The sequence below is a fragment of the Rattus norvegicus genome, chromosome 20, assembly GCF_036323735.1.
Source record: "Rattus norvegicus strain BN/NHsdMcwi chromosome 20, GRCr8, whole genome shotgun sequence".
NCBI lineage: Eukaryota > Metazoa > Chordata > Mammalia > Rodentia > Muridae > Rattus > Rattus norvegicus.
The window spans coordinates 49,355,880-49,364,755 of record NC_086038.1 but is presented as its reverse complement, the minus strand read 5'-3'; the positions used below and the strand labels follow the sequence as shown (position 1 = coordinate 49,364,755).

The 8,876-nt window shown below is 41.8% G+C and overlaps 1 long non-coding RNA gene across 1 annotated transcript in view; it reads left to right on the top strand.

Moving 5' to 3' along the window:
* The window catches only part of LOC102554815 (uncharacterized), a 64,751-nt gene that overhangs the window by 16,047 nt on the left and 39,828 nt on the right, over positions 1–8,876 (top strand). Inside the window, exons 4-6 of the long non-coding RNA XR_005497762.2 lie at positions 293–485; positions 1,268–1,490; positions 5,247–5,386. This is a non-coding gene — a long non-coding RNA (uncharacterized LOC102554815). The remainder of the gene's footprint in view (positions 1–292; positions 486–1,267; positions 1,491–5,246; positions 5,387–8,876) is intronic.

The following is an 8,876-nucleotide window of genomic DNA, read 5'->3' as shown; positions in this document are numbered from 1 at the left end:
AGCCAAACAAGACCACCAGGCTCACACTGCATATGTGCACTGACGTTGTCTCCTTCAAGTGCTGAACCAACGGGCATGCTTACACTCACCAGTGTTGCCTGGCGACGGTTGTCATGTAAACAGCTTCATCAGGACGTGAGCAGTTGAAGAGGAGAGTTTCACCTCTGGAGCCAGCAGGCTTAGGTGCTGGTTGTTGACCTTTTTGCTCAGTGGTCAAGGGTCCTATAAGTTAAAGATACACAGAACTGAGCTGACGGGGTGATCACAACCCCCCTCTTTTGTTCTTGGATAGGGAACTTGGACGGTTGGGAAAACAATGATCCAGAGAGGCATTGCCATCCATACGATTCTGACAACAAGTTCACTGTGCTGTGTCCAGAGGCGATGAGAAAGAAGTGATGTGTCTCCACTTGAAGAGTCATATACATGACAAGGATAACAGACAACGGTCAGGGGCTTGGAAGCAAAGGATGAGGGGCCATGAGGTACGTGGGTGCTGGGAGCTGCTATCTTTATTGGCTTCATTGAGTCAGGCAGCAGGGTGTGGCATTGGTGATTGGACTGATGGGGAGCAGATAGCAACATCACACACACACACACATGCAACACACACACATACACAGACACACACACACTCACACACACACTCACACACACATGTAACACACACATACACAGACACACACACACTCACACACACACACTCACACACACATACACACACATACACACACATACACACATACACACACATACACACACATACACACACACTTACACACATACACACACATACACACATACACACACATACACACACATACACACACACAGACACACACACATACACACACACAGACACACACACAGACACACATACACACACTCACACACACATACACACATATACACACACATACATACACACAGACACACACACTCACACAAACATACACACATATACACACACACACACACACAGTAGTTGCAGCAAAAGCAAATGCCAGTGTTTTCTTTTTTCTTTTTTTATATTCCTTAAGACAAAGTTTTTCTATTCAGAAAACTACTTCATAGCCACAAGTTACACATTTTCTAAAAACATTCACCACAAAAACATATTCTTCAAAAGCAGATTAAAATCATTAAGAGGAAATTAAAACAGGAATACTGATTATGTATTTCTTTTTTGAGACTTATCCCTAAACAATTCTCATCAATCTTCATACAAATGCATTGTAACTTCAAGACAGTAATTCTTTTGTCATAGATTAAAAAGGTCATCCTGAGACAGCAGAACCGAGGACTCTTCAGAGGAAGCCTCCTCAGCGGAGATGGTGCAGTTCCTAGGGGAGTGTATCCCCAGCTCAGCTGAGGAGTTCAGGAACCTCAGCTCTGCCCCTCATTTTTTCTCTTCTCTCATTGCTTCTTGAGTTTTCCGGATTGAGGATTGATGGGAGATCAAATTCTGTGCTTGGGGAGCACAGCAATTGGTGGGTTTTCCTGAGCAGGGATTGGTGGGGTTTTGTGGTAAGCTCAGGGGTTGGTGGGGTTTTTTTTCACACCCCTTTCCCTGCATTGGGTCCAAGGGTTAGGGTGAGAAGTCCGTCCTAGCTGGAGCTGGCTTTTGCCGAGGCGCCATCTCTGCCGGCCTGCTTGCAGAGTGAGGAGTGGGAGTGCTGGAGGGGAGGTGCAGCCAATGTGGACAGCTCCTGTGGGACAGCTGCTGCGGTGGTGTTTGAAGAAAGCTGTAGGCCGATGCAGGAAAGGTGTCGCCACCATGGACAGATCTTTATGACAGCAGAAGGCTGAGACAGGAAAGGTGCCGTCCCTATGGCCACTGTGAACAGCTCTTGAGGGGTAGCACCTATTGAGGTGGGAAAGGCGGTGTGACAGTTACAGGCTGAAGAGATGTGCTGGTGCCATCATTTTAACAGGAGCCGCCACTTTGGACATTATAGCCTGTGAGACATTTTACTCTGGCTATAGGTTAGGGTGGCAAGGAGGGGCCCTTAGTTGGCTTTTGTGGTGCACTGCTCTGGGACTTCAATCATGCTGATCTGAAGGAAACTTGCCCAAAAGGTGGACTATCACCCAGGAAGTTATCACAGCAGGTTATAGTCAGTGAAGGCCTCTGTGTCCACTCACAGCAAGCCAAACAAATGAGTATGGCAATGGCAAACATGAGAAGGCGCGTCAAACAAATGAGTATGGCAATGGCAAACATGAGAAGGCGCGTCAGCAGCAAAAAGCAATCCTGGGACGAAGTCTCTGGGGCCACACCTTTCATAGTGCACCAATCATAGCCAGGCAAGATGGTGGGCCACCTCCAGGGAGCTTGCTTGCCCACTGTAGCTCTTCCTGCATGGTGCCTGCTAATGTATCCCAGTGGCTCAGCAGTGACAGTTTCGTCTTGTATTTAACCTACAGATGTCTAACTAGTTTTAAGGCCTGTTCAATAAGAGGAAACTTGTGCTAGTTTTGTAAACCTAGCCAAGCCTTGTGGTCAGAGAGGTCATCCACCTAGAGGAGAATCTCCTACTATCATTTTTCTAAGTTAACATAGTTTCTAACTGTATTCCAATTATGTATGTTTATGCCCACTGACAAGTGTAGCTCTCACCATCACCAAAATAGCCTTTAGGTGCTCCAGATGGAGACTATTACAGAGATCCACAACTGGTCAAAACTTAGAGAATGAATGATCAGGGCTTACCTAGTTCTAATTAGTACACCTACAGCAGAGCCCTGCGTCTAAGGTGGAATATGGGTCAGAAATACTTTAGAATTAGGAAGCTCTGAGAATTCTATTTCACAAGCAGCTCCTTCATATGCTAACGTTTGCCCCACAGAGAATTTGGCAATCTGGAATTTGCAGACAATCGTTTTTAAATATTGCACAGGTTCAAGTTTTGACATAATTCTTTAAAGCAGGTCGTTGAGCTTTTATTTTAGGAAATGGTACGTCTGTCACGTGAAAGTCTTTTTTTTTTTAAACAATGGAAATGATGCTTTATTTAACACTGTACTAGCTTTTCTATTGTGACTGTAGAATATCATATGGAGACTTAAAAGAATAAACATTCATAACCTCTCACAGCTCCTTAGATCATAGGTCTGAAATCACCTTTCTTGAATATAATTAATTTGTCAGCATGATTGGTATTTCAAGGAGTCCTTACAGGAGACCACTAATTTTGCAAACACTATTACCTTTTCATATCCTTTGTTTGCTTTATTAACTCTTCAAAGACAACAATGGATGATTTAGATCTCACCCATTTTTTTTTCATCTTTATTAACTTGGGTATTTCTTATTTACATTTCGATTGTTATTCCCTTTCCCGGTTTCCGGGCCAACATCCCCCTAGCCCCTCCCCCTCCCCTTCTATATGGGTGTTCCCCTCCCCATCCTCCCCCCAACAATCACTTTCACTGGGGGTTCAGGCTTGGCAGGACCAAGGGCTTCCCTTTCCACTGGTGCTTTTACTAGGCTATTCATTGCTGCCTATGAGGTTGGAGCCCAGGGTCAGTCCATGTATAGTCTTGAGATGCAGAACTTCTGAAATTGAGAAGAAAACTTAGCTCATCCATACAATGAAGGGTTGCAAACCTTTGCTACTGTGTATTTTGTTTCGAGTTCTTTTAGATTGACCTTCAAGAAACTTCCATTTGATGTGTGCATTAAGATGACTCCAACATACCACGATAAATGCTGCAACAGGATCATGGAACAAAAGTGTCTCACTTCAGTTTTGAAGTGGACTAGGGATTTTGTGATAATTGTAGGCAGGGTTGAAGCATTGCAATGCTGAGAAACATGAAGATGTGCAGTGGGCTGGAAGGAAAGTAGCACTGCTGCCCATATGACAAGCATTATGTCCACAGGGCTAAGCTGATGGTTTTCAGTTCAATTGTGGAATAGTCAGGCTTGTTATTATTAATTGCTGTCATTACAGGATGGACTTATTTTGCTTTTATTGGCACTCTGAGAACAAAACCTTATTTCGAAATACATGATAACACCTGATGCAAATGTACACACGTGATCAGTCTCCAAAGCACTGTACTTTGACTTTTCAGAGCTCTTCGTAGTCTACAACAGAAATCATGACTCAAATCAAATATATTAGGGAAAAATAAATACTAGAACATATCAGCAAAACCATCAGTTATCAAAAACCCCTACTTATTGAAATGATTCAAAGCCTCACATATAGTCATGTTCATGACCTTATGATAACAACTGGTTTCTTATTTTGAATCTTGTCTTTTGGTAGTCATATGATCTTATATAAGTCATTAGTCTTCATATCAATCTGTAAATTATGTATTTTAGTTAAATTTTTGATTCATAAATTCTTATGAATTATATATTCTATATATTCATATTTATAATATGATAAGTATGAATAGAAGTTAAAATCATAGGATCTTAAAGGGTTATTTTTTACTCTTCTTCTTCAAAGCATATTAATGCCAGGTTTTTACTAAGTGACTGTTACTCACAATCAGATGCTATCCCAGTTTCTTTTTCTCCAGTAGTTTGATATTTTAATTTTTATTTGGCATTGGTTAAACAAAGAAAATGCCACTTAACAGATACACTTTAAAAAGATGAGTGACAGGCGAATAGTAGAGAAGGCTTTAGACGTACACAAGACAGTGCTTCCTCTGAGTGTTCGCATTCTAAACACATGCCATGTTGTAAGCATCAACCAACTCACGTGCTTTCTAATGGGAAGAGAAGGAACGCCCCCTTGAAGAGAGCATGCAGCCTTATTTATATGGAATACAGGGCTCACTGATTAGCAGATGTTTGCTATAGATCAGTAAACAAACTTACCATGGCCATATAACATTAACACAGTTTATAACACACTGAGCACTGCTTTAATCATGCAAACGACTACTACTAATGTGACAGTGAGGTGAATGCTGTTAGACGGGGAGGCAACAGAATCTTCTAAACACAATTCCTCTTATACAACTGATAAATAGTCTCAGTCACCATGAATAAGACATTAATATAGGGATATGTAGTATATATATTTTTCTTAGTGGACCAAGAAGCTTTCTGCTTGATTTCATCTGTGAGCCTAGTAGAGAGAGCCAAAACACTTACCATTTCAAGCTTTTTTTTTTAACATATGTTAGTAAATGATCAATTTTCCATAAGCAAGTACGCTATTTAATTATAAAATAGACTTAACTATTTCAATCATTTAATCCTGTTTCTATCCTTCTAGACATCTCGGATGCACCCAGGAAAATGTGACTCTGATTCCTTGAAGCACTGCTTATTGAAGCACGGTGTTGTAAGGACTTCCTAACAGATATATTTACACGGAGTGCCTTGCAGTATACCAGAGTCCCAAAACGACAAGAAGTAAGTCTATACAATAAAATGCTAATTAACAAAACATTTAGATACGGTTAATTACACCAGATAAAACTTTATTGTTTGAACGCCGTTGTGAATGGGAGGAGTTTTAACCAACTGTATCTGCCAAGGAGCAAGCAGAAGGAAGTACTCAGAAGTAGCAGTGGTGCAGGGGACATTTATGTTCAGCTCCCATTTGTAATGATGCCTGAAATCAAACACAAGGGCCTGCGTGTGCCAGGCTGGTGTTCTACCCCTGAGCCGCACTCCCAGCCTGCCTTTCTAAAGCTTTGAGGTCTTTATCCTTCTGGAGTTGTGCCATCTTCATTTCTTTCCACCCCATGCATGGGAGATTGTTGTCCTAGTCTCAGTTTTCTAATTAACCGTGTCCGTCTCGGAATGTACAGTTTTACAGAAAGTTGTAGAGAGAATCTCTTGTGTCCTATATGGAACCATCGCCTCTCAATAAAAAGCAGATTGTCCAATGAGCTGAGGCAGGAATTAGGAGGGGGGAGTTCCAGTAGGGAGAGAGGAACTCTGAGATCGAGTAAGGCACAGAGAGAGAGTCACCACAACTCTGAGACAACACATAAAACTGTGAAGGGGTAACTAGTCATGTGTCAGGCATAGAATGCAATAAATGGGTTAATGAAGTTATGAGTTAGCCCAAGCTAATGGTATAGGCATTTATTTATATAGATAATTAAGTTTCACAGTAGTTATTCCAGGAACTGGGGAACAGATGGAAAAGCCCGCAGATACATAAAATCCTATAGTTTCTCCCTGTGCTCTCTATTCAACTCCTGGAGTGACCAACAACTTAAGAGATTCCCTAAGTCCAAGGAAGTCAAGTGTCTTAATTTTGTCAGATGAACGTGGCACTCATGAGGCAAACCTAGTCATTTGTTCTTTGTGATTTGGTGCCAATAAGTCTGTCCTTCAGGCTAATGGTGACTAATCTTGACTATTAGTCTGATTATGATATGAATATTTATCATAATAGGCATGAGGTCTTGAAAGGTGGCAGTCCACATGCCCATGTGTTTATAAACTCAAAATTGTTTTCTTTATGATAGCATTGTACTATAGGGTGTAGTTTCTACTACCCCTCTTTAAGCTCTGGGCAGACCACACTACTACCACTGCCCTGGTTCCCTTGGATCTGTGGATGAAAGACACACACACACACACACACACACACACACACACACACACACACATACACACAGAGTGTTCATTTTTAACCTGCTCTATGGCTCAGTGGCTGGGCTCTTCTAAGCCTCCCATACCTAGTATGCCTTTTCCTTTCCTCCTTGCTTAATATTTTAAATCTGCTCTCAGCTTCGTTGTGTTTCTAATCTCCAAATGGAGGAAGCAGCCAACAACCACTCCACCTGAGATCTCACATGGTTGGTGACTCTCCTTCCAAATCATGGCAAATTCCCTTTCCTCATCAGGCATCTCTTAGCATACCTGTAGGAACCTAGAAATTCCACCTCTTCAGCCCAGCCTTTGACCACTGGTATCTTTATTGATCAATCAAAAACCAATTGGGGAATGGGACCTTCAGTGTTCACATGCAGGTTCCTGATCAAAGCATCAGATCCACACCCCCCTGCTACATCTCAACTTTTCTGTCCAATGGGGACAAAACAAACACTGAGCCTCCTCTATCCCAAAAGAACATGTCCTTGGTCCAGTAACTGGAAATCATTAAACGTTTAGTTTGACCTTTCTCCCGGAGGAATTTTAATATAACCACCAAACTCATAATCATACTCATTTTGTTAATTAAAACAATTCAAAGCAAATAGTGGAATATAAACAAATATTAACCAACGAGACAGTGATTTTGCTGCCCCCTGTTCTTCATGAGATCAAGGCTTAAATTATTTATATAATATAAACTTAAATTGCATTCTGCTTACTATATATGCCTATTTCTTGGCTTTCTCTTTATATAATTCTCAAGGCCTAAATTTCTACTGTTTGTGATAGCCAATCTTCCTACCTGCTGCCTTCGACCTAAATTTTTAAGATTGAATGCCTTAATATTTTTTTCTTTTATAGGATATTTTTAAATTTGCATTTTAAATGTTGTCCCCCTTCCTGGTTTCCCCTCCAGAAACCTGCTATCCCCTTCCCCTTCCACCTGCTTCTAAGAGAGACCTCTGTCATCCACCCACCTACCCTCTCCTTCTCACCACCCTGCACTGACATGCCCCTACACTGGGGCATCAAGCTTTCACAGGACAAAGGGTCTCTCCCCCCATTGATGCCCAGCAAGGCCATCCTTTGCTTCATATGTGGCTGGAGCCACAGGTCCATTTCTGTGTTCTCTTGGGATGGTGGTTTAGTCCCTGGTGGCTCTGGGGGGGTCTGGTTGGTAGATATTTTTGTTGTTCTTATGGGGTTGCAAACCCCTTCACCTCCTTCATTCCTTCTCTAACTCCTACATTGGGAGTTCTCAGTTCAATGGTTGGCTGCCAGCATCTGCCTCTGTATTTGTCAGGCTCCAGCAGAGCCTCTCAGGTGACAGCTATATCAGGCTTCTGTCAGCATGCACTTCTGGCATCAGCAATATTGTCTGGGTGTGGTGTATGTATATGGATGGATCCCCCAGGTGGGGCAGTCTCCGGATGACCTTTCTTTCAGTCTATGCTCCACACATTGTCTCCATATTTCCTCCTGTGAGTATTTTTGTTCCCCCTTCTAAGAAGGTCTGAAGCATATTCCCTTTGGTCTTCCTTCTTGTTAAGCTTCATGTGGTTTGTGATTATATCTTGGGTAGTCTGAGCTTTTGGGCAAATACCTGCTTATCAGTGAGTGAGTGTTCTTTTGTGTTTGGGATCACTCAGGATGATATTTTCTAGTTCTATCCATTTGCCAAAAAATTTCATAAAGTCATTGTTTTTAATAGCTGAGTAGTACTCAATTCTGTAAATACACCACATTTTCTGTATCTATTCCTCTGTTGAAGGACCTTTGGGTCACTCTGAGATTCTGGCTATTTTAAATAAGGCTGCTATGAACATAGTGGAGCATGTGTCCTTGTTATATGTTGCAGTATTTTTTGGGTATATGCTCAGGAATGGTATAGCTGGATCATCAGGTAGCACTATGTCCAATTTTTTGAGGAACTACCAGGCTGATTTCCAGAGTGCTTGTACCAGCTTGAAATCCCACCAACAATGGAAGAGTGTTCCTCATTCTCCATATCCTCACCACCATCTTATGTGACCCCAGTTTTTGAAATTAGCCATTGTGACTGGTGTGAGGTGGAATCTCAGAGTTGTTTGGACTTGAAATTCCCTGATGACTAAGAATGTTGAACATTTCTTTAGGTGCTTCTCAGCCATTCAATATTCTTCAGTTGAGAATTCTTTGTTTAGCTCTGTACCCCATTTTTCAAGAGCGTTATTTGATTCTCTGGAGTCTAACTTCTTGAGTTCATTGTATATATTGGATATTAGCCCTCTATTGGATGTAGGATTGG